Source organism: Lepisosteus oculatus, chromosome 12 (genome assembly GCF_040954835.1).
Source record: "Lepisosteus oculatus isolate fLepOcu1 chromosome 12, fLepOcu1.hap2, whole genome shotgun sequence".
Taxonomy (NCBI): domain Eukaryota; kingdom Metazoa; phylum Chordata; class Actinopteri; order Semionotiformes; family Lepisosteidae; genus Lepisosteus; species Lepisosteus oculatus.
In genome coordinates this window covers 4,589,004-4,616,227 of record NC_090707.1, presented here as the reverse complement: position 1 = coordinate 4,616,227, position 27,224 = coordinate 4,589,004, and the positions used below count along the sequence as shown (strand labels likewise).

The window sequence follows — 27,224 nt, the reverse complement described above, 5'->3', positions numbered from 1 at the left end:
GATTAACATCTATAGTACTGAATGATTCCCATTCAGTTCCTGCGTGGTTCTTTTTTAGTAATATGCTATCTGGCTGGAGTGCTTTTTTTTTCTTCTAATTGAATTTTTTAAGCGTGGCCTTCGTGAACTCTGTGGGAGCTTGAGGTTGCTATGCCAAGATTCCTTGAAAACGCACGTATGCTACAAGAAGCTAGGAAACACTGCACACTTGCACAGTACCGTATCTGTAGTAACTGTGGAATAAAGATGAAACTAAATTTCCATATTTACACAAAGTCCTGAAATGAATATGCTGTCCGTCATGGAGCAACTTCAAGTAAAACATCACTTTGATCATCTATGCATCTGTTATGCTATGAAGAGACCTATCACTGGTAAATTAAGTATAATGGACAGAACACAAATGATGAGGTGTTTGGGCATTGAGGTGGGCTGACCACAGATAAAGTACTTTTTAGGATTAATTTCCATGGCTCAGGAAGGGCACAATCCACATAGTATAATTTCAATAGTATCAATGTTAGTAACATGTTCATGTTACTATCACATTGATGTTTATAATTGTGGTCAATATAATGCACTAACACAATACACTGTTAGGAAGATGTATACTGGACCACAGTATGGCCTATTCAAGCTACACACTGCAGAAGTATTTCTACAGTATGTAGTTTCTTTGGAAGAAATTAGCTGGTTCTTGTAAAGACATCCATGTTGCTGAGTAATTTCATACACTGCAAAGAATGAAGAATTAAGTGCATGGTGAACACCATTGTCCTCTTGTGCAGCATCATTTTAAAATGTTAAGAAAGAGGAGCATTTCTTAGTTGGGTGTTCTGCAGCTAGTTTGAGATTGTCAAACTGTAAGAGATCTAGAATGAATCAAACAGGTTATATACCTATAATCAAGTGCATCAAGCATGCCAAGTGTAATGCATATTTTTTAAGTATTTGAGGCAATATTTTATGTACTTTGCCTTTAGATTGTCTTTATTAATGTGGAAATTTCAGTTGTGATATGCTTTTTAATGCATTAAATTAGCCTTTAAAGATCTGTCAAATATTATGCATCCAATTAAAGTGTCTGCAAACATCGCAGTTGGTCATACTACTTATTTAAAATATTACAAGTCTTCGTGCTGTGTAAACAGATCTGCAGTGATGGATCTCAGGAAACTGGTTATGAGTGAAAAAAGCTGTCACCGTTAGCGGATGACAGTGGTATGTCCTGTAGCAGTGACTGTTTTCTTGCTTGACATCTCTTCTATTGCATTATGACCTATCCACGTCAATACATTCCTATGTAGATTTTCATGTTTTTTTTCCCCCATTGTCTTTAGCAACTCTACTTGCATGTGCTTCAGAGGCTCTCCTACATCTTGGGCTTGCCAAGCAAATGGAGTGGAAATGAGGGATTGTCCCTCACCCCTGGGTCGTCCCATTCAGAAGCTTGGGGCGCTTCTGTTGTGCACCCACAGTCCCGGGATTATGTAAGGGTTCCACTCCGCAAGCCTTTATTTCCCTTTCTTAATCGTTGCATGAGCACGGATAATTGGCATTCATGATGTTTATAAAAAACATTGTGCTTCATGGAACAGTTTCACAACCCTGTAATCAGAATCATTAAATGCCAAATATAGCGTATGCTTAAAAAAAAATACAGTTAATAAACACTGAAGAGATTTTACCTTTTAGTGAATTTATAAATCCTGTACGTTTTGATTAAAGAGTTTGGTAATTAAGCACAACATACATGTTAAAATCACTTGGGTGTTTTCCTGGCATGATTGCAATGTGGGTCATCTGTGGTTGTGTGAAAGCAGAGTGTGAGTGCAGTGTGAGACGGACTTTCTAGTCGAGAAGCTTATCAACGGACGTGTGCTCGGTTTTACGCAAAGTCGAATCGACGTACATCGCAACTTGGGTAACCAGGAGGGGGGTGTAGTTTGGGATGCCCTGATTTGCACCTGGCTTGCTTGGAAAGCGGAAAGCTTTTAAGTGGGAGAAAAGAGGTGAACGGGCACCGCGGAGGATTTAGAGGGCTGGAAGATGTTTTCCGGGGAGGCGAGCAGTGCAGGTGTCGGAGCCCTGTTGGTTTTCCTTCTTCCACTGCCGCTTCCATCCGGGGCTGGGAGTTTCCTAGCGGTCCTGAGGGGGACTGCTGGATGTGGGATCGGGCGAAAACCTCTCGAGCAGCTCCTCCGACAAAACCACAGGGCCCAACGCGGTGAAACGTTGCGTTATGCACAGAGACAGTTGTGTTTTCTGGCAAAATCGTTCAGCTGGCGGCCATGTCATTTCAGACGGCAATCAACTTGAAGCTCCGCATGAGTGTGTCTGTAGGGTTGCTTCCTGGTGGGAGGCGCCAAACTTCCTGTAGTCCCAGAGGTTGCATTGGTCCACAGTGAATGTGGGAATGAAGCTGACTGGAAATGTGGTATGTGTCGGCAACAGTTCAGTGGTCCTTCCCGATGGTCAGAAGTTGTCGTCTTAGAAGCCAAATCCAAGGGCAGTTTTAAGCTTCGGTGTCCAGGATCTACACTTTTCTTCAGCACTGGTGGTTTGCTCTCACCGTTTGCTCACCATGCTGGATTTGTCAAAGCATTCTACTGCGCAAAGGTCACATGCAGGTGACTGTCTCTTCGCAGTGCACATGGGGTCATGGGTGTTCAAGAACACGTATAGGAAGTCGCTTTGTCTCACAACGCCCTTGCCGCTGAAAAGGGACGTGTCTGCCTGATAGCTGCATGCAGCTGTATTTTTTGTTTTTGTTTTTTTAAATGGACCTATAGTTAATAGGTCAGTAGAAATTACTGGGCTGTGGTAGTCTGAGCACAGCATAGCTTTTCAGTCTTAATGTTTGGACATTGTTTTCGCATTGAATATCCTTTACTAATGGAAAATATTCACACAGGGAGAGTAATTGGAATTTAGAGCAGAGTGTAAAATGTTTGTGACTGGGCTTAGCCACCTCCCAGATGTTTTCAAGGTTATGTTTAGTGTATGATCTATTGATTGTATGCTGCTAAAGTGTCCCATTCAGAATTCATTTAAGGATGTTCACTTAGTACAAAACAGGTGTCAAAGGAATGGAGTGGTGTTAGTTTAGATGTGTATACAGTAATTGCAATGGAACACTACCAGCGGGTACCTGTCAGGATTATATTTTCCAGAGCTGGCAGGCACCACTGTCTTGTCTAAACAAGTTCTGGACAGACCATAATAACTAAATGATTCCTTACACTTGTATAGTGCTTTTCTGGGCACTTTACTCAAAGTGCTGTACAGGTAATGGGGATCCCCTCCACCACCAGTGTGCAGCCCCACCTGGATGATGCGCCAGTACACTCTCCACACACGCACACCTTACCCAATTCCAAGGTGTTTTCGCTGGTTCTGTATTCAAGATGACCCCATCTGGCCAAGGCATGATACATCGATTTTGTTTTAGCAGAGTTATTTGTACTTGGTGAGTTAGGACTGACAAACGTTTACCAAGGACACGCTGGGAAACAGATAAAGGAAAACTGACAATTGTCACGCTTGCCTTTTAGGTCTTCCCTGAGTCCACCTGCATTAATGGAACATGATGCAGCGCAGGATAAGGCAATTGCAGGGTCAGGCCTGGCCTGATGTATAGTACATGTCAGTGCCCCGCTGCCCAGAGGTTTCTCTTTCATTTCATGATGCCTGTGAGAGCACACCAGTACAGCACTAAGACAGCACATTCTTCATACATGCATTCATGCATTTAGGCTTTGCATAATTTTAAACCGGAGAGACTGATGGAAATGCATACTGTAAAATATTTGTAGTGGCTTACTACAAATAGAACTAGATTTCAAGATCGCTTTCAGTTACCAGTCCTGGTGAGTACAGGCTGCTTGGAATATAACTGAATAAAAACCTGTCCCGTTGTAAGAGACTGCTTGGACGTTTTCCTGTGAAAGTATTGGTATGTTTTGCATCCTCCAACTGCCCTGTGTGTTGTACAGACTCAGCTTATGAACCCTTTGACGACTTGAAGCCGTTATCTTACCAAATATCTGCTGCAGACTGGCAGTGAAAACCGGTGCAGGGCTTTTTTTTGTATTTGCTTAGTAGGTGACCTTATGTGGCGTAATGTAGCCACCCAATGTAATCTTCAGTATATAAAGTCTGTAGCATGAACAGGAGGACATTGAAGCTACTGTAGCACAGGGTGGCCCAGTGGAGTAAGCTGCAAGTTCACAGTGCAAAGAGTGTAATACGCAAGCTGCATGGCCGGTCTGAGAGTCAAGACCGTTAATGCAATGCAATGCAGTGCGAGAACGACGGAAGAATGAAATTTCAAAGTTGAACCGGAAAGCTAAGCAGATGAACAGCTAGTGAATTGCACCCCTTTCCCCAGTCATTGTACGTTGGACACAGACGTACTTAAACTGGCCTTCATGTGAAATCCCCCCCCTGGGAGCCGGGGTGAGGTGTTTGTGTTGTGGAAAGCTGCAGTACACGAAGAGCACGTCGCGCAGCGAGCTGGTTCTGTGGGAGTTTAGTGCGGACTGAGCTTAATAAAGGGGTTCCGGGATCCCCCGGGGCTCTGCTTCTGTGCAGGTGAGGCCTCCTCTGCCTGTCGTCTCGCGCTTCTTCACTGGACGTTGTTAGTCACCCACCCGTGTTGCAGCCATTGTGTTGAAGTGAAGGACAAAAGCTGTGAACGGTTATTCTCTCCAATGGTTCATTTACTGTGCGTTTTTAATTGTATGCAATTACGTGTTTACGTGAAACATACGTGTTTCGCGCGGTGTGTTTTGCAAGAAGGTCGCTAAAAGTCGGTAAAGACTTGAGCTTGAGCTGTGGGGAGTTCGCCCGTCGCCCAGGCTACAATGAGTTATTAGAATAAAGGGCAACTCATTTTTTAAATATGTTAACGTGAATATTCCTTCATCAGTTCTTCCCTTAAGTATGCCGAGAGAGTTTCAGAGGTAAACCACAACTGACTTCGGTCCCTGTCAAAGTGTGACAACGTCAAACTGTGCTCTAAATGAGCCAACACTTACATTGTAGTAATACTTCAAGTATGAGGCCAAGAGTTTGCAAGAACTGAAGTATCCCATCTCGCTTCCGCATCTGTGTGGGTGCTGTCTTATCTTCCCTTTGTCATTTTGCCTTTCAGCGTTCATCATATTTATAGTCCTGAAAATCAGTTTACCAGAAAGGTAGACTTTTCCGGTCACAAGTATGAATGTGCTTTGCCACTGGGCCAGACGGAGAAGTGTGAAAGTCTCCTGAGAGCACTTTGTCCCCCTCTTTCCACCTGCTGTGTTGTGGGAATCCATTAGGGATCTTCAGGGTTAAGACGTCTGTTGTGGCTTTGAAGTGCCATCTTCTGCGAGGCCCAAATTGTCTGTTACTCATCCTCTGAAAAGCTCTCGCACTTTTCCACAATTCCGACAAAGAGCTGGTATTAATACAGGGGATATTCAAGTGAAAGAAGAGAGCAGGGAAAACAACCCAGCAATCTCTCATCTGTCACTTTAAAATGAGTATGATGAACAACCAGAAAAACTGAGAAAATAGGATGTTTTACTGATATGCAAGATATCTTTGAATTTTATTTTCAAATCATTTTAGTATTGCTGTGTTGCCCTTAAGTGGAATCTTCTCCTTCTATTGATAAAATCCTTTAAATCATGGTAGTGACTTTCCATGTGGCATGACAGTCATTGCTGCTGCCTCACAGCATGTGGGCTCTGGGTACCTTCTGTGTCTGTGGAATTGCACGTTCTCCCAGGTGTGTGTGTTTGTGTGTGTGTGTGCTACAGTATGTGATAAACAGGCCTCCTGCCCCATAGACCTGATACATCTGGGAATGGCTATGGATTTCTGTGGACAAGCGACTTTTTCCTTTGACGGATAGATGTTTTGAAGATCCAAGGCAAGTCAATTTGGTTTCCTTGACTCCAAACCCTAGTGTTTTTTTCCCTAAACTCTTTGGGACGTTTCAGATACAAGTGAACACGGTGTTTAACTGCTTTAACAGGAGCTGGAATTGGATGGGGTTCCAAACACGCCAGGCCCTTCCTGTAGTCCCGACATTTGACTCGGCGTGCGGTAGGGCTTTTTCTTTTCCGAGGCCAAAGTTAGCATCTGTGAATCCAAATAGTGCATCTCGGAAATATAACCCTCAGTAGTACGGTAGGAAGCATTGGCTGGTGGCACATTTACAACATTTCAATATAGGTGAACAAGCAAAAATGTTTGAGTCTCAGAATGGGGGGGGTGTAAACTCTCTAGGTAAATTTGAAGAGCTGCTACACGTCTGAACAAGTTTCTCGCTAATGACTTTTTACTCTTAAGTAAAAAGTGTCTAGTTCTTTCCCCATAGGCATGGGGAAACCACAGGAACTCTTATCTTACAGATGTTTCTCCTGTATTCTGCATTTGCTACCTCTCTGCCAGCTGGCCTTTGGAAAGGCCCATTAATTTCCCCTGCTCCTTGGAACAGGGGCCTTTGTAGTCTGAATGACATGTTTGTTGATTTGCTCCTAGCTCCGAGAGCCCCCCTGTTTGGTTTTCAGATTACAGGTACTTGCTGTGTTTGATGTATTGCAGCGCTATTTGGCCTGCTCTAAAAAGAGTCCTCATGTCTTTTTGACAGATGTACGAGGAAACTGGGAAAATGTTTCAGTGGTCTTTGTTTTATGTACTTCACAAAAAACAAAACATTTGCTCAGATTTTGTGATGCAGCTTAGGTTTGATGAACGGAGGCTTGTTTTCCCAGGTGGTAGTGGAGTGCCAGGGGTACTCCTTACACTCTCAAGCTTCCCTTGGTAGTTACAGCTAACTGGAGTCTGCAGAACCTCTATTAAAGGAACAGGTCACCTTTCGATGGATTCCCTCTTCAATGAGGGACTCCATTCTTCGACGCAACATGAAAACAGGGATCTAACTGTTAGCTTTCCTTGTTCTTGTTTAACATATTTGAGGCTTAGAGTTTTTTTAGATCTAGGAATATTTTGAGATTTACATTTTACCGGAGAAAAAAGTTGATCTGGTTAAACCTAAACGTTCCAGTTGTGTGTTGTCGTGTGAGGTTTGTACTGTACCTGTATTTGGGTTAGTTAGTGTAAGGAAATCAAACAAAACCACAAAGTTCTTCTCTCATTTAATGGCAGTTTGCCCAGGTATCTCCTAAGGCGTGGAAAGAGGGACAGGAATAGTATCATTAATGCTTGTTAAATGTCGGAGCTCTATCTGCGTCATATATTACTGCTTCTAATTCTCAGCCTTACAGGAAACAGACACGCTGGTATCCAGGATCCAAACTGAATTTCTTGCAATGGGGTTTGAGGGTAGAACTATATGTTTTTGCATTTTGCAAAAGTAGGTTCATCCCTTGTTTAAAAGATAATTCTGTTACTATTTCTTTAGTTATTATTATGCTCCAAGAGCATTTTCCCCCTTGGCCTGCAGTCACTTGTTTATGCCTTTTAATTGTTTCCCCCCAGTTTGCATGGTGAATGTGCCAAAGAATAAAAACTTCAGCCTTTGGCTGAGTTCCGTTTGCTGGCATGTCTTAGACATCCAGGCCTTGTAATTAATCCCATATTCCTGGTGTGTTGGGCAGAATTAGTCTCTTACTGGCATTTCTCCTTCCCATTGCCCGAGTCTGCAGTTACTGACACCCCGGGCCTGTAAACGCTGGTCACTATGAAGGCCGCAGTGACCCAGTCTAGTCAAACCAGGAGTGAGATTTAGATATGGGCTGATACTTTATCCACGGCACTTCGGTGGTGGCTGTGCATTTCCTTCTATATATATAAAATCCTTTGGGATAAAAAGCACTGTAAAACTAAGGAATTATTACAATTCAATTGCAATTACACTATACACACTTGTAAATGAGTTAGTCTGGGCTACTCAACACTTTAGGTACAGACTTTCAGCCTTTTTAATTGGCAGAGGGATATTCCTTGCCATTATGTTCTGGGCCTGTGTATTCTGAATGCAGGTTTTGCTGGTATCTCAGTGTTGATTCAGGGATTTCAGGAGGCTGCTGAGTAGGACTGAGAGTATAAGGGTGATGCAACTAATAATGGCAACCTGTAGAGGAGTTCAGATTGACAGCAGTGTCCAGCACTGGATTCAACTAATATTTATATTACGTTTTAGTTGTCTGTGGTTTTCATGAAGTCTGTATGTGTGGCTGAATAATGGGATCCAAATGGACGCTGAATACTACCTCGGTAATTGCTGAGCGTGACAACTTTTTTTTTAGGAATATTTTTATTTCTCCTCCTCTGGGAGGCATTTGGAAAATGCGTTGTGAACGCACACGATGTGGCATTGCTTAACGTGAATATAATTATATTGTATTTCCCAAAGCATTCAGAAATGCATTGGTTATGTAACTCTAATCTGATTTCATCAAAACAATTCTAAATATTTTAGTAATGCGGAGTGACTTATTCTCTCTGCAAAGGTTGTGCTTGTCATCTGGTATATATCTGGGTTTGGGGGGTGCTGTATATCGGGTTTGTTAAAACTGACGTCATCACATTCGTGCTGCTCTTTCTGTAGCAGAGCACCAGCGACCCAAAGAAAAAGGGAGAGAATGTGTCTCGCAATTGATTTGTCTATTGTGAGATGGAACACTATTCTCATTGATTGTGTGAAAAAAGTCGCTGATGAGCAGTGAAAGAAAAAGAAAGGCCTTTCAATGGAAAAGGATTGCCTGGCATGTGGGTGAGGACTCGCAAATAGAAGTCGGAGCTGTGCTGGGAACACCCTGGGTCTGTAGGGGTGTCCAGATCAGCCGAGGAACCAGCACGTATCGTACTGCAGGGCTTTAGTCACTAACCACAGGGCTTTAGTCATTAATGCAGGTGCTGTAAGAAAACGTCACAAAAATCAGAGGCTTTGTTCATTCATTCCTCCTTGACATCCAAGCCAAAGTGGTTTGATTCATAGGGTGAAATTTTCCTCGGTGTCGTGTACTGGCCGATCTAGACCACAGTGTGGAATGGTGACTGGGGCTCTGAACATGTTGGTAGGAGGTTGTGGTTAAGTTGTGAAGGTTGTGTGTTAGTATAAGGCACCTCCCCACCCTCTTGAGTAGAGAGCTGTTCCTCCAGCAAGGCACTGCACTCAGGTTGGTAAAGTAAAATGCCCATAAGTGCCATAAGAGTACATATCAACTCTTAATTACCTCATTACAAAGGGTCATTGTTATTTAACATTGATTGGATATCAATAGGGTCACATGCCACTTATGCCCCATTTTGCATCTACTAGATTGCAATAAATAAGGTAACAGATCTCAACAACTGTAAATAAATCCCTTTAAAACACTGAAAAACCAAGTGCAGCCCATCAGTGGCGATAAGACGCAACAATATTTTCAGACCCCAGTCTTGTAATGGCACGTGTTTTCACTGGTGACCCCGAAGTGTATAAACAACTTCAATTAAACGAGTGGAATTCTTAACTGCACGATTTTATAACTGGTTTAACAATTCACATCCTTTCATTAGTTGTCTCCACAGTGATGTTTCATTTGCTCTTTAGCTATAAAGTCCTGCAGTCCTGGAACACCAGAGAGGGAATGCCAGCTGTACGAGGTATAGGGGTAATTTATTTTGGGGATTTGAAAGCTGGTTTGCTTTACAGCCGTTTGAAAAAACCTTCTCAAAGCTGGCAGTGTTGTTTGCTAGAAAGTAGCCTTCACCCGATTTTAGAAATCTGAATTTTTAGCACAGGAGGATTGGTCGATCAAGGTGATTTCTGCACTTCAATTAACACAAAAATTCATAACATTGAAAGTAAATGGTAGACTTCAGATAGGAACCTTGGGGGCTGTTTTACATGCAGCAATAAATAGCACTAATTACCAGTCATATTTCCTTGCTGTGTGTGTGGCACCGTGTTCTTCTTGGGTTGGAGAAAATTAGCAGCAGTTGCCTATTTGCAAGCACTTACTCATTTAAATAAAGTGCCTCATAAACAGACATCCAGAAAATGTTGATTTAAAAAGGTAGTGCTTCCCAGCTTGCCCTTTTGCATTTAAAAACACAATCTATGCGCATTACTGTGCATTAGTGGCAAATTCGGAAGATCCTGAAGCACCCTTGTACAGCTTAGTAGTGGTTTGTTCAGTCCCATTGGTTTTCAGCAAGAGGCAAGCGAGGAAAGTTGGCCCATTTGGTTAGGACCAGGGGAGATTGGCAGGTCAGTCCTCGAGCTGAACTAAACCTCAGTAGTTGAAAGGGCACATGGTATGTGGTCTCCTGTTAAAGCCTGCTCAAGTGTTGCAATGTGCATTTGGCGACATGTCCCAAGTGGTGCTTGTCAAGCGAGGGACAGGCCCAGATGAGTGCGATTATTGGGGCTTCTCCGAGTGGTTCAGCTGATGGAGACGCTCACCTGAGTGTAGGTTGATCCTGGGTCGGAGCCTGGGCCGTATCTTGAGCCGGCTGTCATCCGGATTAACCCGAGCCAAGCTCTGCCGAGGGCAGGGGTTGGTCGTCCTGGGCCCTCCCGGTTCTCGGTGACCCCCCGTGACCTCCCGGGCTCTCCCAGGGCCTGGGGTCCTGGCGGTGACAGACATGTCTCTCCTCCAATCAGCACTGACCCTCCTGCACGGGGCTGCAGTTCCCGCAGTGTGTTAAAAGACAAGTAGCACTGAGGTGAGCGGGTCGCTCCTATTCTCCCGTGTGTGGTCACAGGGTTCACTGCTGCAGGCCAAGACACGAAGAACAGCTGTCGATTCCAGGTCAGGTGGGTATAGGGCTCTTGGTAAGAGACCTGACTGAGCAAACATCTTATTGTAATTCATTTCTGCCAGTTTATTCAGTGTAAATGGTGAAAAACATTATTACATTGGGCTAATCTGAAACTCATCTTCGCTGAATTGAAATCTAGCTATAGAGCTGACTTCTTGAGCTTAGAATGTTTCCCAGAGTCAGAGTGAAATTGTTGCTTCTTTTTGTATTATAAACCAAAGGATTTTTACCGACTCAAGTACAATCTACTACTCGTCTCTGCAATAGTACCTGTCTCAGAGAACACTTTCCATACCAATGACACAACCTCACATTTTAAGCATGGTGAAGTGTTGGTAATTATGATAGAACTGTTTGGATTCAGTTCTTCACAAGGTGTTTCACATTTGCGGCAGAAATGCTCACAAACTTGAGTCGGTGAAATTGGATATTAATAACTGCTGTCAACATGCAGTTAGATGGAATACATGAATTATAGTGGCACAAGAAAATGAAGATAAATTTGTATTTAAAATGTTCTACGACCAAACCAATGGGAAATTAGCTGAATTAAAACTTGAAATATCACTTATGCTTAACATTGGAAGGAGTAACACCTTAAATGCTCTTAGTCCTTTCCAGGTAGAGAGAAAGTTAACATCTTGGTACCATGCTTAACATGGGATAAAGTCCCATAACAATGTCATTTACAGAACCATAAAGAAAAAGAAAAATGGATTGTCAGTTTTATTTCTTGAAGGTCATCACCCAGAGCTCTCGGCTGCCTTGACACTGTTCATTACAACTGTGATTAACAAGCTGAATGAACTTGCAGAAAATGGTTATTGTAAATGGGGCAAGTGCAGAAATATTGAATGGTTAGATGACCAGACAGGATGAGAAAATGACGTCAGGGACAATACCCACTCACTGGAAAATTGATAATATAGCTCCCAGCTGTAAAAAAAAAAGGTGACCAAAACTGAACGAAGTACCTATAGACCAGTAAGTGTTATTACTGTTATGTGTAAGATAATGGAAAAGATAACTGGAACTAAAAAAGAGGCTTACCTGTATGGCAGCAGGATTCTAGAAGGATTGGTTAATGGATAGAAAATAACATGGTGTCATGTAATTGGTGGAGAACCACAGGTTTCTGTATAGGGATCTTCCTCATTTATAGAAATTATCCAGTATTCTAGTATGCAGAATATCATGTGATGCATAATATTCAAATATATAGTTGAAAGCATAGAATTTAAATCAAGGTGATGAGAACAGCAGTAGTCAGATCTGTCTTAGAATATTGTGTACAGTTTTGCTCACCATGTTAAATATTGCTGCTCAGGAATCTCTCCACAAAGTGTGACTGGACATTCCTGGGCTAAAAGGAAAGTCCACTCCAGTGAGTGAATAATTGTAAAAAAAAAAATGCTTTGCTTTTAAAAATGTACCCCTGGTACTTCCATTTTTTTTTCTCAGGTGTTTGATGCAAAGAGGTATTATATCTAACATTTAAGACCGGTTAAACACCAAGTGACATCAAATAGTTCTTGATTTATATTTTTTATCTTCAGATCTGTCACCAGCTGCAAACATTTCGGAACCGTGTTCCGACAGTCTAAATCTACTCTAATCCAGTCCCATCTCATACATCTTCTCTGCGAGTTCTGACTGACGTCAAGTGTGGCTCTGGAAGCGAACTGGAACCAGGGGATGTCTTGTCCTCCCTTGATGAGTTATGCTCTGATTTTTAATTTACAGTGTGTGTGGGAGGGACAGTTGAAGAATGTAGGGGGACTTGAGAGTTCACTCCAATAAAAACTTTTGTCTGGACTGCAGAATGAGTCCCACAGCTTTAATTTCAGGGTTTTCTGTCCAGGTTTCTGACACGCGTGAATTTGCATAGGGGCACCGTCTGCTGAACTTTGCCAGGACTGGGAGTCGGGAGATTTGGATGTGGGACCTCTCACTGGGCACATGAGGGCTCTCTTGGTATTAAGAGCCATGTCTGCCCAGTGTTTGGTTTTACTGGAGTACAATGCGATGCTGAAATACTTGACTGACCTGAATACTGTACTGTTTAAGGATGCATTAATGTCAGTGGGTACCCTGGGTCGGTATCTGAAGAGCCAGTGTTAACTCTGGAGAGGTGTATCTAATGGGGGGGGGGGGAAATGAATCTTTGTAAAAGCAAAAGAAAAGAACCACACTTGCATAAAATGTAGTCGCGTACAAACTATTTGTATACCTTCTCAATTTTTAGATTTCTTTATCGCCCAACTACTTATCCATTTTCTGTATTTTGTGTTTGTCTTACCTATCGGAAAAGGCATTCTAGCTAACTTGGTGGTTGTTTCTATGGAGATAAGGAGCTTTCTTGAGCGTACAAAGGTCTGTCACATGCTCACAACTTGGTGTGACAGTGATTTATGTCCTGTCCAAAACACAGCTCGCTAAACTGGGCTAGTGGTGTCGGACATCGGGGGGGGGGAGTAGTGTTTTAGAGGTTACAGAGCCTAAAAAAGAATTTCCACTTGTCCTTATTCTGAGTACAGGCTTTAAGACTCGGACAGGGAAGCTACTCAAGTACTTGTACAGTAATATGACAAAGCCGTCTCTGTTGTGTTGCTGTTCCATGCTGGAAGATTTACTCTGGCAGCTGTGTCACAGCGCAAGCCTGCTGGCCAGGTAGTCGCTTATAAATGAGAATTTGTTCTGAGCTGGCTTATGTGGTAACGAAATAAAGGATAACCGTGATGCTGCTGATGTTGTTGATAGTATTATTATTAACAAAGGTGGATTCTGCCAATTTCTACATCCATTTTCCCTCTCTGGATTATTTAGCGTAAGGTGGATGAGATGTTGAAAAAGACGATGAACTCTGTCGCTGTAGATCTCCTGTTAAGCTATTCAGTTTATTAACACATTAAATCCAGCCAGTTTGGACACAAATGGTGGAGTACTGAGGGACTGTCCTGCGTCGCTCGCTTGCCTGATGGGTAAATGAAGGTGCCCATCTTGGGGAATAATTCCTGAAGTCACATAAACCCTGAAGCTTATGGTCTAAACTTGTAGCAACTGGATAAATGAGAAACTGAATAATTTCCTCTGACCCTTTGTTCCCAGCATATGGAGCTCTCATGTGGTTTAAGCAGTCTGTGTTTTTTAACACTAAGGAAATCAAGAAATGTAGAGTTTTTAAACCTGTTTTTTTATCTACTGTATAAGGATAACCCCATTAATATTTAGCTAGGCCTAATAGCTTTATTTTCTTAAGTGCATTTGCTAGCAAAATTTACTGTACAAAGCATAAAGCTGTATGTTCTCCAGAGATCTCATAGCAGATATTTCCCCACGAGTCAGCTCAGGGATAGTTAGGATAGTGAAGACGTGGAGTCAAGTGTGAAAGTGTGGTGGGAGCTGGGAAAAGATACTCATTCTGTGCAGAATGATTGCAAGAGCTTTCAAGTAAAAGGTTGATATTTGAAGCGGAGCTGCCGGATTTACCATCACATTCCCTTGTCTGGTTCATAGGAAATTCTCCCTATTCTTTGTGCACCCTCTTCACTCTTAATGTACGTAATGTGGGTGCTCCTGGGAAAACTGTCATTTTGGCTTTGTGTAACCCTGTCCATATACAGTGCTTCCCAGTGGCAGGTTGTAGGTGCTGGTATACACTGTCTGCCCCGGTTCATGGGCTAGCATAAATTATTGAGAGGTGGGTACAGAAACTGGCTTGCATATCACAGAGACACTGCTTTGCCTATAAGAACTACACTTCCCATAAGCCCACTGGATTCCCAATGTGCACCTGCGTTGCAAGTCCCTGAGCTGCCTGTCCGTTGGGATGTCCTGCAGGTCCCACCCAGCCCGGGCAGGTTCACCAGTGATGGTCTGGTGGGGCAGGTGTGTGCTGGAAATCGGCTCACACGAGATCCCTAATTTAAGGTTTTTTTTTCCTCCAAAATAAAAAAAACACGAATGGAGGGTTTCCAGACATTTTCTCAGGATGGCCCAAGACACGAGTATTGCAGAAGAAGCAGAGAACAAACGACCAGTCTCCTGCATGTTACCTTTTTCCTTTAAAAAGCTTCACGTCCCCTATAGCACACTAAAACATGAATTAATTTATAACATTGCAGTGTTCAAATCTGACCCCCACAGCCTCATTTTAAAATATACATTTAAGATCAAATATGAACACTTGTACCTTGACCAGCGACACGGTGACGATCACTAAACACGAAACTACTGACATTCCTCAAGCCTGTTACCCCGGTACCACATCTGTACCACAGCTGGTAGGAACTAACTCCTGACCCCTGTGCCCCCACCTCCTCACCTGGGTACACCTGCATGATGCCAACTCATTTCTCAGTACAGGGATGGGCAGTAAAAATTGCCCCCTTTGTGAAAAGCACACCAGGAGAGCCTAGAAAACCCCCAAATCCGACTGCATAAGCAGCCCATGGTCGGCTTCTCCACTTTCAGGACCTCGTGCTTTCCATTTCGATAGCACTTCCTTTCTGGGTCGTTTCTCTGTGTCTCATTTAAAGCGCTTCTGTTGGGTTTATTATGTGTGGCTCCGTCAAGCACAGCTTCAGAGAAAGACTTCCTTCACAGAATCCCCACACCTGGCAGTGCGGAACAATGCAGACTTTTCTCTCTCCCGGGCTGCGGCTCGTAACTTGTACGACGGTGTGGCCTGTAATCCCAACAAATCATTTTAATGGGTCAGAAAACCTAACCACACTCGCTAACTGTGCTTGTGTTGTGTGGCCTGAGGTTTGTGAAAGGAAATTGAACAGGGCTCGCTGTACATTTATAAAATGCTTGTGGTTAGGCCTAAAAAATACAGTAACTCACTTATAGTAGTTTTAAAACGCTATGTTTTTTTTTTTGCTGCTTCTGTCTGTGTCCATTTGGGGTACCTAGGGAGATCTTAACCCCTTGGGAGGGGAAAATTTAACAGTGACATGCTTATTAGAACTGGGTTAGCAAAGCTTTTGATGTTTAAGTAAATATTTCTGCTTTAAGTCACAACTCACAGTAGAGTGCTATTCAGCAGACAAGGGCCTTTTGATTCACTTTAAAAAGAGTAGAATTCAGAGCATTTTAAGGGCTGTTTCCCCTGGGAATTTTGCCCCTTAACTGTGTGCAGGGGGCCAGTATTGGCTGCTTGTGTTGCATTGCCACCAATAGTTATAATCAACACTCTTCATATGTGGCAGATTTCCTGCTGAGACGGGGTAAAAGGATTAAGCCAGTTGGCTGTGTATGTGGACAATCTGCCTCTGGTTCAGGTTATTCCAAGGCATTTGCAGCCTCCAATCCCATTGTCAAGCAATATGGATCAGGGACTATTGCACAAATCTGGCAGAACATGTGTAGTTTAAATTTACTGTTAAATTTTGCCCATCTGTACACTGCAATGGTTTGAATCTGTATTCAAACATAAGGAGAAACAATGAGAGCAGCTTTGATAAATTCAAGAGGAGAAAAAAAAAAGTTTCACATTGTCCGTAAGATAAGAGTTCTTGCATTAGGAATTTGTCTTTTCACATACCCCAGCTTGCTCTCCATGAGACACACAGACAGGGAGAGAAGCTTGGGGTCAGAGCACAGGGTCAGCCATTGTATAGCACCCCTGGAGCAGTTGGGGTTAAGGGCCTTGCTCAGGGGCCCAACAGAATAGGATTCCTCTGCCGGCCGCAGGATTTGAACCGGCAACCTTCCAGCCACAGGCACATGTCCTGAGCCACAGAGGCACCGCTCCGCCTTAAAGGACAGAGGAGACCTGACGTGGCTGTTTGCGAACAAAACAATGGACAGACTCTGGATCGAGAGTGAGTGAAAAGGAGGAGGTGCATAGCCCTGCAGCCTTTAATTTGTTTTTGTTAAGTGAGACATTGAATTTTTTGGTAATGCAAAAACCAGGAAAGAGTTTGAAGCCTTTAATCATTTAAAGGTCCACATGCCACTGGAAGCAAACGCAGAGACCTCTTGACTTGGCTGCAAGTTCTCGGCCCATGGTTAGCATGCAGTGAAGCACTCTGGACTGGACAGGGACGGTCCAAGGAATGTACACTGCTGGTGCACTAGAGGTTCTCATGCTTTTTACAGGTCTGACATTTATTGAACAGTAACCGTTCACATCACTGTAAATGCGTGCTTGAGAACGTTTGTGGTTTCCTCTTAATGTCAGGGTTTTATGTAGAATAAAAAAATAAAACAGAAAGCTGTGTTTTGTATGGCTCCAGAAAATAGCAAAGTGTACTTTGGACTGATAGTATCAAAGACAGATTTGTTTTTAGTTATATGTTGATAATTCACTTTAAAAAAATTGACTTTTCATTACAATTCTTCAGGATAAGAAACAATATTCCTAAAAAGACATAGCTAAAATGCATCCAGAGTTGTTCTTGATGTCTAATTCTAGTCTACGTATCGCAGATGACCCCCAAAATTATGGTGGGATACATCAGTTTCATATGCCTGAATTTAATTGAAGTATATGAATGTGCACAAGTTAATATTGGTGCAGCTCATTATTCAGGTTTTATAAGTGAGCAATCTCAAAAATGAGATTAGCTTCCACTCTCTCAGGTTTCCAATTCTGAATTTCTCTGCAGGCGAATTCTTTTCTCATAATCAAGTGCTCAGGCTGTGGAAATGCGCGTAAGCCCCTGCATTTGCAACATAAAATAGCTCTTCCTCTTACATACCTGAAAGACAGTTAAAAAGCCGACCACATTTTGCAGAACCTAGGCATTCTTGGCGTTCTAACTCAAATGAGTACTTTCACATTCTGTAAAGCCAAATCATTACAGATGTCAGAAATCGAGAGAGAATGAGCTGCTCTTGGCGGAGGGTTCATTTTAACAGGAGGTAGAGCCTCGTTTGAGGGTTTAACAAAAAGCCCACGGTGATGCTGTCGCTGTCGCTGCCTCTCAGGAGCGCTGGAACAAGGTGCGCTTTAGGTGGTCTTTGTTGGCGCGCCTGAGCCTCTTTTCAGTGGCCGAGCTGGGTGGGGAACGATGACAGGGTGGAGGAGTGCGGGTTTTCGGCGTGGCGAGATCGGAGAAGCAGCTTGGAGCAGCTTTTTCGTGAAAGGGTTTTGCCTGGAGTGAGTAGCTGGGGCTGCGTGAAAAGAAATTCAACAAGAAAGTGTCACTGCTAATGCCTTGTAGTGTATGCAAGAAAAGTAAAAAATGGCAGCATAACATAAATAGCTCAGTGCATTACTCCCTCTAAAGATTCATTTTACATATTCAGTATTACATGTTTAGTTTTCCATATTCAAGAGGCTCATAGAAGTGCCAGCAGAATCGTTCCCTGCGAACACGTCCTTGGATGTTTCCTCCGAACTCGGGGCTCAGGCCACGCCCTGAGGTGCTCTCCCTCCATGTAGTGGGTATCGGATGGGGCTGTAAGCCTGCGGAGACCAGGAGCTGATCTTGCTCCTCCAACACTCCAGTGCACGCATCTTGAAGTCTGTCAGTTCCCCTTCCTCTGAGTATCTGGCATCTGCAGTCTTAATTATCAGGCTGGCGGAGGGAGTGCACCTGCACTGGTGGGTTTATACATGCATGAAGCAATTGGCTGTGGGGGGGAAACAGTTTTAGTTGGTAATGTGAGCCATTCTCACAACTGAAATGTTCACAGGTTTGGGCATTACAGCTGCCTTAGACATTAAGGTGTCACAGCTGCACAACTGAAACTTGAAGTACTTCAAGTACATCCGGGCTGACGTTGACAGTGAGCAGGCAGACATTCTTCTCGGAGAGGAGTGGAGCTGGGACGTTGTCTTTGAGGAAGATGTCAAGGCGGTCCTTCACCGCTTGTTTTTAAAATACACCCTCTTGTCAAAGGCTTCAGACACTGGCAGTAGGCTGGATAGCCCTTTCTCAGTCCGATTCCTTTGCAATTAATCTTGGCTGATCACCCTCTGGAGTCTTTTCTACACACTGGAGCTTAACTGGCGAATCAGCTCTCACAAGCGTGAGGAGAAAATAACAGGCCTTTGAAAACTCAATAGGGTAATCCAGTGTGTTATAAAAGCAAATGTTGCCGAGGCTGCTGTTCGGCGCAGAGAGACTTTTCTGTTGTACGAAATGAAGAGCTCTAAGGTAGAATCGCAGCTAGTGCCTTTTTTACATTTATTTTTTTTTTTCTCGGGTTGAGGTAAAGCCTGAAATTCAGTTTGCACAGGCCTTTTGGCTGACTGCTCTGGAGCTATCTGGTTGTCAGCTCTCCAGCTTTGAACATTTCACAGTGAGATGTGTGAATTATACGTTTTTAGGGTCCTGGAGGTCAAAAAGCACCAAAGGGAGAAAGCTGTTTGCCTTGATTGGTCTTTGACCTTCAAGCGCTTGAATCCTTTCTCTGATTTGAAATGAGGTTTTTCTGTTTTGGGGGAAGTGGGGAGGGGGGAGCCTAGTTTGAATTGCTTCCTTTACCTTTTACAAGCAGTAAAAAAGTACAGCTTAATTAATCAATTATTGGATTTTTTAAATCAAATGTACATCTTTCTTAAATGTATCGACCATCCAAAATTTCTAACAATGTGCTTTTAAGTGTGTTGATGATATTAAAAACCTGTAGTAATGGGAGCTGGGAATTGTTTTCCGAAGGTACACGTTTCTTTAAAGATTACTGGATGATTCAAAATGATTGGTATTAATTTTAATGATTGTTCGTTAGTTACTTGGTCATTGCTGATGCAGTTTTTACTGGACAACTCTGAATTGGAAAATTTGTTTTAAAACCTTGCAAGCGTGTAGACTTCTAAGAAACATAACTGTTTTTTTCCTTCTCCTCTACAGTAAAGTTTTACCCATAGGTCAAGGAGCAAGGTGTTGAGCCTGGAGTCAATTCCATTGCTACTGCTGGATAGTGCAGGCATGTGTTTTTCCCTGAGGATATCTGCCTTTTGAACTCAAATTAATTGACTACTTTTGCACGGCAGAAGTCAGTTAGATCTGGCAGTTTTTGTTAGTTCAAGGCTAATTGTGCTGGTTTCACTTTAGAAGTCATTTAAGTCATTTTTCCTGAATGACATGCAAAATAATATGTGCCCCTAAATCCAGAATCACTTTGGGGGCTTGGTCTAAACCCTGTTTTGTCTCGCCCTTTCTTCTGTATTCTGCTCACACGAGTTGGGCTCTGACGCTGCGGAAGGAGGTTGGCATCACAGAATGAAGTGTTTTTTTTTTCTTTTCCCAAACGGATGATGGATGGCTCTGCAGTCCAGCCTGTAAAAAGATTAACTCATTTTCTCCCACTCGGATGTTTCCTGAAGGGAGAAGTCTTCTTTCCCAATTCTCAAAGGCAATCTCTCTTTGCAGTGTTTTTTATTTTTTTGGCATACACATGCCGGCTTTTTTTTTTTGTCCCAGTGGAACTCTTTTCCTAAACTTTTATTGAATGCAGGGACTTTTCCTTATGAGCCAGATCCACCTGAAGACAACTCCAGCAGTGATAAATCCTGCAGCTTTTTTTCCCCTTTTCTTTTTCTTCTTGTCAAATCGAAATATAGTTCTGCACCCAGCAGAGGACAGCTTGTGTTGTAATGCAGGATAACAGCACATCTGAAGGGTATGTGGGAATGTCGTAAACGCTAACGCTGAAGCTCAGAGTACTGTAGGCCAGCAGAGCTTGAAACAGTCATTTTTTTAATGCTTCATTTGTCAGGCCTAATAATATTTGGGCGTTTTATCTTGTTTTACAAAGTGTAAATGACTGTTCCTGGATTAGTGATCATGCTTACTGTGGATTGCTAGCGGTGTGTTAAGAATTCCCTGTTCCTTTAGGGATGTGTTTTGTGAACGGGTAGTCACTGGATTTTCCCAGCCCTTACCCTCCCTCCCACCTGCCACTCATTTTCAGGGCCTTTCTTCTCTTCTCCCAAAGTTCGGAATTCCACCACGTTCACTGGAAATCGACCACCAGACCCTCTAAAAGGGGGCGATTAATTACTGTAGCATCAGCTGTCTGGCTGGAGACAAAGGGAAAACCGGCAGCCGGCGTTCGGGAATATGGTCTGCCTGCAGAGCGTGCTTTTATAGCGTCTTTTAATTCCCTCATCCTTTGTGTTGGCCTGGCGGATGTGAAAGGAAGTCTGCCGGAGAGGATAAAAAGAATGCCTATGAAGAGAAATCCTTTAAATATTTTGGTGCATTTGCTATGCTTCAGAAATTGAATGACGAGAGATATAATGAAGCGGTAAAGCAATGGTTGTGGCCATGTCAAGTTGTGTTTTTTTGTCGGAACCTGAGAATGCCCAGCCTTTCAGCCTCTTTTGCACATCTGTCCCTCTTTAACCAGGCAGGTTTTACTGCTCCTAGAAATGTTTGTGTAGGGGGGAAAAAAATCGGAGTAGTAATCGGTTTGCTTCTTGGAAGAGCTCTCAGGAGAGATGCAAGCCAAGGCGTCCCGTTGTGGGCTAGGTGATGCTGGAAGTGATTTATGTTGAGATGAACTCTCCTGGATCCGTTTCAGTCACTTGGTCCGTTTTCATTCAGCTGCCTAATCGGCAGAGAACAGGAGTGGCGGTGTTATGTCCTGGTTCCTCCAGATGGTCTGGCACACTCCTCAGGATGGCGGCTGCGTTGACCAGCTTTCTCTGAAGGAAGACCTGTCTCCGTAAGAGCCAAACGAGCTGCCTGTGCAAACTCCAGTCCTCCCACTTTGCATTCTCAGAGGAATCAAGAGTAAACAATCCTGACCCACAAGCCGGGATTAGAGTCCTTATCTGCACCAGAAGATAGAGTTTAAATATTTATTTAACTTAACCAAACCCTAGGATTCATTTCTAAATGTTTATGCCTTCACAGACACCTGGCCTGCAGGGCGAGAATGGTCCGGGCCTGAGTAAATCTCTCAGCTGTATGTCAGAGACCTCCTCTCCTGACTCTGAAGAATAATTAGCTCTTGAAGGAGGGAGGAATTACAAAGCTGGAAACAATAAAGCGAAACGTAACTAATAGATCCTTGTGTGCTGTCAGGCTGCTGCTTCTTGGCTTATAAATCTAATTACCAGTTTCTGTTTTTTTTGTGTGAAAAATAACTGAGGTAAAAGGCTCTATGAATTTGGTTTTGCAGAGGTTTAATTAAATCGTTGAATATGTTGTACTTCAACTTCAGAAGCTTTGTCAAGGCAATACTACAGGGTTTGTTATGGCTTTGCATTTTAATTACAGTACTATTGGGTGCAGCTGCTCTTAGCAATAATCCAGTGTAAATTGTGGTGTGAACTTGGCTTTATCCAAATGTCTGTGTTTAGAGGCATATGCATGTTTCTTCCCTTAAATGATCTTGCTATGATTTACCTGGCAGAATACAGTGTTGCTCATTTGTAAATGAAGCTGTTGCCATGCCTTGTAATTGTCGAAAGCTCCATGCCTATGTGGCCAGCAGTTTCAGAAGAATGTACAGAGCAGCACCCAGCTGTCGGGTCAATTTTGATTAAGGGCCTGCTGGAGAAACGAGTGCTACAACAAGGGCAATTTAAGTTCACGGGGCCTGAAAAATGTGTTGTGCTGCCAACGCTAAGGACCTGGAGAGATAGCACCCCTTTGCAATGAAAAATGTTTTCGGAAAAAAAAAATTGTGAATTAGTTCTGTTCCAGGATTCACTGGGCAGAGGGTAATGAAGGCGTAATGATATTCAGCCCAGATATCCTGTCATGGCTCATGATTGGTTGGTTGCGAGTGAAAAGGGAAGCCACCCTCAAGCTGGAGATCAATAGAATTCTGAGTGCTGGACAAGAGGACTTTTGTATAAGGACAATTGTCCTTATGACATGAAGTGACTGCTGTATTTTGATTAGCTTCTATTGGTTATGGGCTCTGGGTTGACACCTTACAGTACCTTTTAGTGACATGCCTCACTCTTTTTCACCTTGGGGGTCCTAGTGGAATGGAATATGTCTTGCTTTAGAGGGGTTATTATATTAGGTTCAGTGTCAAATTATGCAAAAAATATATTTTTTGGAAAAAAACTTTAGCTCTTGAAATTATGAATACATTATTGGCATCTATGTCAGATAGGAATTTTAGGTCATTTCCAACTTTATTTGACATTATTGCTAAGGTACAACCTTTGATCAGATTTTTATTCTTTGTGGCTAAAATCAGGTAAACCTTAGGCATGAAGAATGGTCTTGTCTTACAGCAGTTTATGGTTGTTTTTTCCATAAATTCATGAACTGGATCAGATACACAGGAGAACATAGTCCTCACCTTTTCTGAATGCCTGCTGCGTGACCTCAGCAGTTTGATACACCTTAATTGGTTTTTAAAAGGAAAGGAAATCTCTAGCTGCTGTCCCAACGATGAAGAACAAGGTCAAATTCAAGACCAGAAAAGTAAAGGCAATGCATTTAGAAGATGACGTTTTGAATATAGATGTCTAAGAATATAATTGCAAACAACCAAAAAAGTTTTTGACATTAATTGTTGGATTTATTCATTTTGTTTGTCGAATAAATACAAGGATTTAGGTCATCAGTCACCCATTTGATTTGGAACCATTTCCTTATTTTCTGTTTATTAATCTCGCACCCTTGTTTCTGTGGCTCCATTGTTAAATAGAAGATTGACCTCGATTACGTCTTACAGAGCACATGAGCATGCTCAGCTGATTGAAGGGCTTCTTGGCTCAGCAGAGACTGATGGGTATTATAAGGAAGACTGAAGGTTTACCATAATCTTAATTAGAAGCACACTAGTTTGGGACTTATCAACCGTTAAGCTTGTTGGACAGTGGAATTATACAAGTGCAATAGGAACGCTTTATTCTTTCTTAAAAACAGGAAGTCCTCCATGTAGCCTGGTTTAGACAAGATATTGTTGAGCATATAGATGGGTGAAGCTGGATTCTGAACCCAAGCATGAATTATAAACTCTGTCTAATGACTGATTTTGTTGTTTCCTTGCAACACCGAGTTCAATTTTGCAACTTGCGCCGAATCTCGAAAAATGTGTTTGCATATTTGTATCGAAATTGTATCGGGCCACGTCAGTTGAGGTTCAAGCCCAAACTTGTCAGACATATTTTATCTTCACAAGCTGGGGAAGAAAATGTACATGCTACCCAAGCTTAGACTCTTTCCCAGATCATGACCCTTCAGTGCAGGCATATTGCCACGGCCCTGAAGACCATGGGTAGAAACTCTTGTGGCATTCCAGTCTGCTGTAACTGTTGTACTGCCATGGGATTAACCATCGACTTGGTATCCTGTAGGAGCTTTTCATGAAAAGAGGCATGAGTTAAGTGTTAGGCAAAATATAAGAAACCCATACATTGTAATATTAAATCTTTGCTTTTTTTGTTTAATTGGGGAATAAATATTGAATTTGCCCAGAATGAAGTTGAAATCTGCGGATCAGGAAAGTGAAAGGAGCTTTTTTAATCCGTATCACAGCCACCCTGCCCCTGAGTTATGTCCCCTGAACAGGTCTGATTTGTCTCTCATCCTCGACACATGAGAAGTTTAACATGCTGGATGCATTTTGGCAAAGGTCCCTTCAAAGCTGAAAAAAACCTTGGAATGTCATTAAATTCTGATGTGTAAAGAAGAACAAAGTAAAGCCCCTAGCAGTTCAGTTTTCTCAGTTGTTTTGCAATTTGAAGATATAATTTTCATGTTAAAAGTGTACATTCCAGACAGAGCTGTTTGGCATTTTGCTAGTTAGATCTTCATGGACTTAATTAGGTCTGGAATTAAGCTCCAGTAGAATGAATGTTTGGAGTGGCAGTTATCTCTGACAAGCTTGCAGCTCCTGGTGACCTGGGTTTGATCTGGGTTAGGGGTGCCTTAGTGGTGCACCTGGAATCCTCCTCCCTCAGAGGGATGTGCTGGCTAGGTTAATGAGTCTCTTAAATTGTCCTTCAGTGTGGGAGCATCCACTGGTATCATGTCTAGGGTGTATTCCTGCTCTTAACCAGTGAGTGAGTGGCTGTGATCGTAGCTGGGGGGGTTGAATTTTCTTTCTGTCGCATCCTAAGAGTTTTTACCCTGCCTTTGTTGTGTCTGGGGAATTAAATGTTTCAGTTCAAACAAGGCTGGAGTTAAGAAGTGCAGAAGTATTAGAAATGAGGCAGGATTGTGCAAGATTTAATTCTACCTCTACATTTTATCCAAAGCAGTTTGCATTTGTACCTATTCATACAGCTGGGTATTGTACTGGAGCAACTCGGGTGAAATAGCCCTGACCTCTACTCTGCACTGCGTCCTCTACTTGTAACTGGAGGGCTAGGAATTCAAACCCAGCACTTTTTTAGCCTCTTTTTATAGGGGTGGGCAATGTAGCTCAAAATATTCAGCAGGAAATGTGGGTTAATGTGTCACGATAAGCTGCAGTCCTCTCTTATTATTCAGCCAGATCTGGGGCAGAGATTGACTTTGGCAAGTCGGCTGTAAGCTGCTCTCTGTACAGCATTACCCCAGAGGCACAGGCATGCAGCGGAGAAAACCAGCCCAAATGAAAGTGACGACAGCAGGTTATAAAGGGCAAAAAAATGTTTGGATCGATCAGTTCCAACAATATGAAGGCTGTTTTCTTGGGACAGGATACTGACCCAAAACAGCATAGAAATCATGCATAAAGTACATGGAAATTGACAACAAAAAAATAGTTTTTTGTGAGATCAGATTGGAGATGATACAATCCAGAGCATAGTATTCTAAGATCTTTGCAGTTGAGTAACACATTTCAAGAGGCTGAAACTTTCAGATTTCCAGGCTAGAAATTGTGATCAGACAGATTTATGAAAAAAAAAATCAAAAGGATATTTTAAAAATGTTTCAACAGGCATCTCACCCACATCATGATATTCACCCCCCCCCACCCCCATCCAGAGGAAAACCATATTGTTGAGCCCAACTCTTAGTGCATAAACGAGTGCTTGGGTTTTCTTCCAGGTCAAGAGGTCACTCGGGGTCATCAGGGAAGGGATGCATGTCTCCAGTGGTCTAATTTATGTGAATATTTTTCTCACCTTTTGCATCCATCTTAGAAGTGTACAGAAACGGTTCTCGTAGGGACAATCTGTAATAAGTGTTGCTGTCAAAATGAAAATCTAACGCGTGTGGGTCTGTGACTCCTACAGAACTTGTACAGTATATAGTTATAGAATTCTTATAGAATTCAGCTCTTGATCGCCAACCCTTTCCATAAACCCATTCAGCAATGAACAGTAATACGTTTGGTTTCAATCATTTTCACCAATGCTGCCTGCCACATGGGGGGGGGAACAGGGTCTACAAAAAAAAAAGCACAAAAGAAAAATAGTTAAAAGCTTCCTAAGAAAGGCATAGTGTTTTTTTTTTAACAAGGGTTGCCTAAGGAACAGGACAATGCTTTTGTTTTCAGTACGCTTAACTACTAAAAAGACTGCTCTGCCCTAAAACAAATCTCCATTTGTTATGTTGTAACGTGTGGCAGCAGAGGGGCCTACAGAGGAATAGGTCTCCAGAGGGGTATAAATCACTCTAGCCCTGGTCTGCTGCTCTCTTAAACTGCCTTGCAAGATGGAAAGAAGCAGTCTCAGCTTACCGACGTTTCTGAAGATGCCTGACCACCACCACCACCACCACTACCATGAGGCACCAAGAAATGCTCTAGCCAATAGCAGAAAGTGAGGATGGAAAAATAAGAAAGAAGCGAGCTAGCTTACTCAGAACTGCTGTGCATTGCGGGGGAAGAAAAGTTAACTTTACCAAGCGAGAGCTCTTTGATGCTTTCCCCGTTGGGTCCTGCTGAGCTGTGTATTCAGCATGTCATGGTGTAAAAGAGTCTTCACGTTGTCTCCTGCCAGGTTCCTGGAGGATTACCACTGCTTTTCACCTCCAGTATGACATGCTGGTGATACAGTGGCGGTAAGTTTTTTTTTTTTGTTAATATGGGGGAAAAAATCTCCTTTTTGTATTCCTTTGAATTTGTGTCCCTACGGTTTCTTTATAACTTCTCATGCCTCATCGATCCTTTCTCAGTTGTACTTTGGAGCGGATGTGGGGTTTTTTCCCCCACTTCAGTCTGAGCATAACTATTTTGATTAACATGACAAACGTCATTTTCAAAGCTGGCTTTGTTTGCTGGCTTTCCTTTGTTGAGGACGTCTGCGGGGATGTTTTGGAGAGTGTATTTCCGAGGGGGGGGGGCAGCTATAGATCAAAAGCTGATGTCTGCTTTATTCAATGCGGCGGAAAGCAAGGTCTCTTTATTTTTCCGTCGCCATGAGATCCAAGGGACTTGTGCGACGTTGACTTTTATTTTTAAAAAATGAACGCGGAAATAGTCGTATAAATGTAGGCTTGTCAAGAATATTTGATGTTTGTTTCCACGTGTAAAATTCCACATTTTGTATGTTTAATGGAATAAAAAAATAAAATATGTGATATGTAGGGGGACTATATTACATTTTGTGATCAGAGCACTGAAAGGTATTTTAAAGGAAATCTTCAGGGTGTTCT

At 42.6% G+C, this 27,224-nt stretch overlaps 1 protein-coding gene across 2 annotated transcripts in view; it reads left to right on the top strand.

The window, feature by feature from the left end:
• sema5ba (sema domain, seven thrombospondin repeats (type 1 and type 1-like), transmembrane domain (TM) and short cytoplasmic domain, (semaphorin) 5Ba) overlaps positions 1–27,224 on the top strand; it is a 111,512-nt gene that overhangs the window by 4,238 nt on the left and 80,050 nt on the right. The window contains exon 1 of one of the 2 annotated variants that reach the window (XM_015358573.2): positions 26,277–26,630. The exons of the other annotated variant lie outside the window; for it this stretch is intronic. The gene's annotated coding sequence lies outside the window, so the exon portion shown is untranslated. Of the gene's footprint in view, positions 1–26,276; positions 26,631–27,224 lie in introns of those variants that run through there. 2 annotated transcript variants of the gene reach the window in all.